Here is an 8,088-nt window from a genome sequence, read left to right as displayed (position 1 = left end):
AAGGGTTAACTGAATCTAAATCTGAACCGAGGTAAGAAACTGTGGTAAGCAATGGTAAGGCTGAGGTAAACCAAAATAAGCAAGATTTGGTCGGTAAGGAATATAAACCTCGTGTGTCATATCCAAATGGGACAAGGAAAGACTACACAAATGAACAATTCGGTAAATTCCTTAAACTGTTGAAAAAAATTACATATTAACTTACCGTTTATTGAAGCTCTTTTGCAGATGCCAAATTCTGTTAAATTTTTAAAGGAGCTTTTAGGAAATAAGTGGAAGTTAGATGATTCGTCGCATGTAAAGCTAAATGCAGTGTGCTCAGCCATTTTGCAGAATACACTACCCAACAAATTGAAAGATCCAGGAGTTTTACTATTCCTTGTTTAATTGGTAGTTTAAGTGTTAATAATACGTTGGCTGATTTAGGGGCTAGTATTAATATCATGCCCTACAAAATGTTTAAGCAACTAGGCCTTGAGAAACCCAAACAAACTAGGATGAGCTTTCAATTGGCAAATAGAACAACTAGATTTCCTAGGGGTATTGTTGAAGACGTACTCGTCAAAATTGATAAATTTACTTTCCTAGTTGATTTTATTGTTGTAGACATGGATGAGGACAGTGACGTACAATTGATTTTAGGACGACCCTTTTAAGCTACTGCTAGAACTATCATAGATGTTGGTACAGGTGAGTTAATACTTCATATAGGTGATGACATGATTAAACTCCAAGATGTTGATTCTATTAGGATATCTAGTAATTGAGATGATATTACGAGTTCTGTTAATGTTAATAACCTTGTGGCTCAATATTCTTTACAGGAAACACCTCAGAAAAACGTGAAAGAGCCACAGTCCAGTTTACATGACAAAAACAGAACAAATCATGAAGAAAGAAGATTACATATTGATAAACTAAATGAATGGTGGACACACGTCAAAGAGAAACCTAGACTACATGATGAACCAAAGTGACTTCATGACAAGCTTAAGGATGGGACGAACCAATTTAAGATTGGCGAGCAGGTATTGTTGGATAAAACAGACCATCGAGTCACCACTTTAGAGCTTAATGCAAACGGAGCAACTTCTTTGACGATACTGAATATTTTCCCATACGATACAATCAAGGTAAATCATTCTAAATTTGGCACTTTTAAGGTAAATATTACTCGGCTAAAACCTTATGTTGATAATAGAATTGACAATGAGAAAGAGGAGTTTTGACTCCGTGAACAATTGTAATCATGTGAATACGAGGTAAGTCGAGCTTAGAATTTAAATAAGCGCTTCTCGGGAGGTAACCCGAGTGTTAACACTGCCAATTTTCTTTACGTTATTTCATGATTTTTTAAAAAAAATTAATTAATTTTCAAAATCTAAAAAAAAAAACAATGTTTGTTTTTGACCCACACGGCCTGGACACAAAGGTGTTTGGAGCACACGGCCTGGCCACATGGGTGTGTGGATCACACGGCCTGGCCATACGGGCGTGTGGGATCTCACATGGGGCGTGGGAGAAGCGAATGAAAACACAAATGGCCTGGACACACGGCTGTGTCCTAGGCCGTGTGAAACCTGGAGCTAATTTTTTTTCAAAGTCAGAGAGTTACACGAGTAAGGCACACGGCCTGGTCACACGGTCATGTGGGATCTCACATGGGTGTGGGCGAAGCAAAGGAAAACACACATGGTCTGGCACATGACCGTGTGACCCACACGGCCTGGACACACGGGTATGTCCATGGCCATGTGAAAACTGGGTTAATCATCCCAATTTTATTTTATTTTATTTATTATTAATTATTATATTAATTATTTTTATTTTACTAATTAATTAATTAATTTATTCTTATACTTATATTTTTTATATTTTTATATTTTAATTTTTTATATATATTTTAATTTTAATTTTAATTTTGCTATTTCTATTCTTTTTCTTATTTTTTACTATTATTATTACAATTACCTTTAAGTTTATTGATATCATTGAGTTTATTATTATTATTATTTTTATTTTTTTATCTTCCTTTTTAATTTTGTTTTAGTTATTTTATTTTATTTTATTTTCTTCAACTTATTTTCATTATTATCTTTTGAAATATTTATGGTTGTTTCTCATCGAGTTATAACCCCTTAATCTTTTTTATTATTTGTGTTTATTTTCTTGTTAGTTTGCTCGGAATCATGAGTTACATTTAGAATTTACTGCAATTCCGCTTTTCACTATTCTGAAGATTTCATCCAATATTCAGGGCAGTTTCAGTTTTCTCCCTCTCTTATGATATTTTGTGTAAACTGTGATTATATATGTTTGTACATTGAAGACAATGTACATCTTAAGTGTGGGGAGGTTATCTATAGAATTATTAGAAAATCCCTGAATTATGTCTTATGTTTAAGTAATTTTCTCATATTACTATTAGAATGAATTCTTATTGATTTATGATTATCATTGATATGTTTTAGTTTAAATTCATAGGTAATTGTGCATTGATTGTTTAAACTTTAAGACACTAGAGAATCAAGCATGATAAGCCTATTTTCAGAATTAAAAATTTTAGGTTGTTTCCCTAAATTGAAGTATTACCTTGAAGTTTAAGATTTGCAAGATTAACATCAAAAACCATAATTTTTGTGAGATTTTGAGCCTTTAGAGCATAGTCATTTCTTGCTCACTCTATTATTGGTTATGTGTGTGTCAATATTGATTGGTTATTCTAGAACTTGCTTCGCTTATATATGTTGAGACCACACATTTGATTTGATATACTGAGATGATAAAGGCACCTAGGTTTTAACCCACTTATCCCGTAAACCTACCTTCATAATTAACCCTTAGTGAACCCCCTTTAAGCCTAACAAACCGTTTCTTGATTTACCCATTAATATTAACCCATAACTCATTTTTAATTCATTGAGAATTGTTTCCCATTTTATTAACGCCCTTTTTATTGAGATTTGATTTGGTGAGTTGCTTAACTATGTTCTTTTGTTTCAGTTGTTAAATTTTCTCTTATTATCCACTGTTCTAAAAAAAAGTGAAGAAAAAAAACATTTATGTTGATTATTACTAGTTCTATATTTTTGAGCTTAAGTAGTTAATTTCATATTCTGAGAAGAAGCTCGTGTTATTCTTTAATAATTTTTATTGATGTTATTATTCAGTATTAGTTTATTTTTCTAGTTAGGTATTCAATTTTGATTCTAACCTTCTTTTTCAGCCTTTATCCACACCTTTAACCCAAGCCCCATTACAACCCTTTAAAGACCTTTTGATTTGTGTATCATATCGTTTTATAGTGGTGGAGATTTGATTTTCATGCAAGCCTATAGTAATGACTTTTCATAATTGAATTTTAAGTGCTTAATTTTTGAACCTTAAACACTTTGAGTGAATCTTTAGGAGGATTTAAAATCTTGTCGATTTTGAATTATAGGTAATTACTTAGATAAGGGGAGATACCTATGTTTTCATGTCTTAAAAAATGTGTAGCTTGGATTGTTTGAATCTTTAGGGCTCTTTTAGTTGAATTATAAATGTGTGATTATTTTTGAATTATGACAAAACATATTATTTTTGAATTATGACAAAACATATAAGAATTACAAGTTGAGAAAGATTTATTTTAATTGTCAGTTGAGGATTTTGCTCGAGGACAAGCAAATGCTTAAGTGTGGGTGTAATAGCCCGATTTTGGACTTAGTCGAAACAGTAGTTTCGAGAACACCAATCTGAAATCAAAAAAAGTATTTTATTATTATTTTAGAGTTATAGAATGTTTATATTAGTGCATGAAAGTTTGGTGAAGTAATTTTAGCGTTTGTGGGCTTAATTGTGAAAAATGACTAAATCGCATAAAGGGAAAAAGTTGTGATTTGATAGAAAATAGTGTTAAATGGCCATGGATTATAAAGTAGAATATTTAATGTGCAAATAAGCCAATTTTTTTAGGTATAGCTGGCCATTGAGACAGAGAAAGTAAAAAAAAATCAAAGGTTGTTGACATTATGTGGTGTATTTGAGTAATAAATAAAATAAAGAGAAAATGTTGTCATCTTTTTCCTACTCTTCCTTCTTCCACCGATTTTTCCTCCAAGAAATGGCCATGGGAGTTTGAAACTTTCAGCCACTTATTCCTCTCTAAAGTAAGTGATTTAGATGGTTATTTTTAGTGATTTTTGTGTTTTTGGAACCCCTAAAGCTTAATCTAGCTATGGAGGGCACTATTTTGCAAAATGGTTGAGAGTCTAGGGTTTTACCATGAAAGCATAGATGATGTTACATGAAATTTTATGGAAGAATATAAGTTATAGTTGTGAAATAAACAACTTTTGTAAAATGATTTTCATGGAAAACACCTAAAAAGATCATTTTGTAAAGTTTGTGAAATAGATAGTAATATTGTGAAATATTGGGCTTGAATAACGATAAAATTTGATAAAAATCAATTTTCGAGCCTAGGGGTAAAATGTTCATTTTGTGAAAGTCTAAGGGCAAAATGATTATTTTGCCAAAAATGTGAACTTATGATTGCTTAAATTTATGTAGAGGTTAAATGAGTGAATTCTTATTATTTTAGATCAAGAAACACGAAAATCGGACTTGGACAGGGGGAAAGCGAAATAAGTTGAGTAATCGTCTAGCCGCCTATATTTTGTAATCCGAAGTAAGTTGTATGTTAATAATGAAACTATATCTTTATAATATGTATTTGAGTTGATATGGCATAAATTATCTTGATTTTGAATATGAGAATACATGCTAGGAAATTTACGTAGTAAAGACTTTCGTTGAACATTTAGAATAGACTTGGATATTTGTACTGTGATAATGGGTGATATGTGTGCTAGTGTAAGATATGTCTGGGACATGCATCAGCCATAGTATATGAGCCTGTGTAAGACATGTCTGGGATATGCATCGGCCTCGAGATATTTAAGCCAGTGTAAGATATGTCTGGGACATGCATCGACATTGAGACGATAGCTAGTGTAAGACATGTCTAGGACATGCATCGGCCTCGCGATATACAAGCTAGTGTAAGACCTGTCTGGGACATGGCGTCAGCTTGTTGTGGTTCAGTGTAAGACCTGTCTGGGACATGGCATCGACACCAATAGATGAGAGCCAGTGTAAGACCTGTCTGGGACATATCATCGGCCTCGCTATATGGAAGCCAGTGTAAGACCATGTATGGGATATGGCATCGGCATCTTAACCCATGTTAGGGCTATTGAGTATCCGGTAGAATTCCAAATGGTTCAACAAAAGATTTATGATTTATATCGAGATGAGAAAGTTATGATCATGTGATGAGTGGTATAGGTACCTATTTGAAATGTATGAGATGTGGGCTAAATATATGAAACATGAAATGTAATAGATGACGATGAGTAAGTTGTACCTTCGTCTATTTATGATGTTCATGAATAAGCTATGAAAGGTTATGAGCATATTGTTTTATAATGATTAGTTGATGTTTATTTTTATGTAACTTACTAAGCATTATGTTTACCCTATTTCCTTTCCATTTTCTTTTACTGCCGCCAAAGTAGCTCGAGGATATCGCTCACGTTGAGAAGTCAGTGACACTATCATCTGAAGCACTTGGTATAATTAGATCCTTTATTTTGATTATGGCATGTATAGGACCTTGACTTTTAAGTTTTGTGTCAATGTTAATTGGCCAAATATGTTGGTTTACTTTAGCATTTGATTTATTTTCTATAAGGCCATGGAAAATGGCTAATATTGAAAGTTATTATGTGAATGCAAGCTAGCCTTTCATGAATGTGAAATTGTTGGCATGGTTGATTATATGTAATGTATATGGGTCTTAGCTATAGTTTTTTGGTTGAGAAATAATATTAAGTAAATATTTAATGTGTTGGTTGATGTTTGATTCTGTTTCAGGGTGGCAAAGGCTTGCTAGATAGCCTTAAATTGTCCACACAGGTAGATACACGGTCAGTTCCACGGGCGTGTGGTTCGACCGTGTGTCCCCTGCATATAAAAATTGCAAGTCAGAATGCATGGTAGTAAACGCACGGTTAGTTCCACGGGTGAGTGGATCGGCCGTGTGTCCCCTGCATGTAAAAATTGCAAGTCAGAATGCATGGTAGTAAACGCACGGGCAGAGACACAGCCATGTGTCTCAGCCGTGTGGAGGACACGGCTTCTGGCTATGGGTGTGTGCCTTCCAAATTGGGTGCTGACGTTAGAAATAGAATGTCAAGGTTTTTAGATACGGGCTAAGACATGGGCGTGTCATGGCCGTGTGAGGGACACGGGCTATAGACACAGGTGAGTGTCAGGCCGTGTGAAAACCCGTGTAGGTTCGCATTGAGAATTTAATTCACACGGGCATGGGAAATAGGTGTGTTCCTAGATGCTTAGGCCATGTGAGTCACATGGGCCACTAACATGGCCATGTTATAATGAGCACACAGGCGTGTGTCCTATTTCAAGTGATATTTTTCCAAGTTTTCATAAGCAATTGAATTAATCCCAGACCGTTTCCAAAGTATGATTTGGGTCTCGTAGGCCCATAATAGGAATCAACGAACTATGAAAGGAAAGTTTTAATTTGACCTAGTTTTTACATTTCAAAAAAGATTGAATGCATACGTTTAAGTCAGGTAATGCCTCACACCCAGCTCCTGTCTCGGACTTGGGTAAGGGGTATTACAGTGGGGATATTTGATAAGCCAAAAAAGTAACATGTTTTTAATTCCATTCTTGATTACGTTTTTGGATGATTTATTATATGAATTAGTGAATTTGATGCTCGTAATCTTTTAAATTCATGTTTCTATACTTAGGTGAGCATAGGGGAGTGAAAGGAGCGAAAAACAAGCCAAAATCGAGCAAAACAAGCTGTTTCCAGGATCTACACGGGTAGGCCACATGCCCATGTACCAGTCCGTGTCGATTTCGCACCCTGCTTCTCTATTACTCGAAAAAACCCAATTTTTAGGGTTTCTGAGCGTTCTAAGTCTATAAATATACACTAGAAGAGGACCTAAATGGAGGACGCAGAGTAGAATGTAGAAATTACTCAAAGAAAGCCAACGGATTCAGCTCGAAAGCAGGATCTCCTTCAAGACTGAAGATCTCCATTCAATTTCTCTCGAAGTTTTTGGGTTTCTTTATGTTTTGTTGTTTTCCTATTTTTGAGATGTTTTCCTCATACAGTATGAACTAAATTCCCTAAATACCTTGGGAAGATGAAACTTAAATGGATCTTATTATTTGATTTGTCTAAATTACATGATAAATATTTGTTCTTAATCTTAATTATGTGTTCTTATTTCATGTTTTTAATGTTTTTAGGATATTAATTCATGATTGATGTACTTATTCAGTGGAGCAAAAGTCCCTGTCTAAGAGTAGATCTCGCATAATAGAGTGGAGTTGCATGCAACCTTAGAAATAGAGCGACATAAATCTACTAGATTAGAGTAAAATCTAATAGGGAAATCCATAGATCGAGTTAATGCGACGATAGAGGTTTAATTAGAAATAGATTTCAATTAATCAACCTAGAGTTAGTTATTTTATTCTCAAAAGAGATGTTAATATAATTTAGGGATTTCTACGAATCAAGTCAAATGAATAAATCGTTTAATTCAAATTTCAAATAACGAGTGAAGTCTAGGTGGATTCTTTCCTGGGTATTGTCTCACTCATAAGTTTTCTTCGATTATTTTTACAATTTGCTCTTTGTCGCTTAGTAATTAGTTTAGTTAAAATTAGAGTTTAAAACAATTCCTTCAATTTATAGGGTAGATAATAAAAAGATAGTAATTACTAGTACTTTTAGTCCTCGTGGATACGATATTCACGACTTACCGTAGCTATACTACCATTTGATAGGTGCACTTACCTTTTTCATATTTTAGTTAGTTAGTGACGTCATCAACCTCCCTCAGAACTGACTACCTCAAATCATAATCATTTGGCACACAGATCCCTCAGCAGAGACCACATGCGCCAAAAAGGTTACCTCTCGCAACTAGAACTCACACTTTAGCGTAGAGCTATTACTCATGTAGTATCTGAAGCACTACCATAAGATGCTCA

The sequence above is a fragment of the Gossypium hirsutum genome, chromosome A12 (genome assembly GCF_007990345.1).
Source record: "Gossypium hirsutum isolate 1008001.06 chromosome A12, Gossypium_hirsutum_v2.1, whole genome shotgun sequence".
NCBI lineage: Eukaryota > Viridiplantae > Streptophyta > Magnoliopsida > Malvales > Malvaceae > Gossypium > Gossypium hirsutum.
This window is presented reverse-complemented; position numbering follows the sequence as displayed.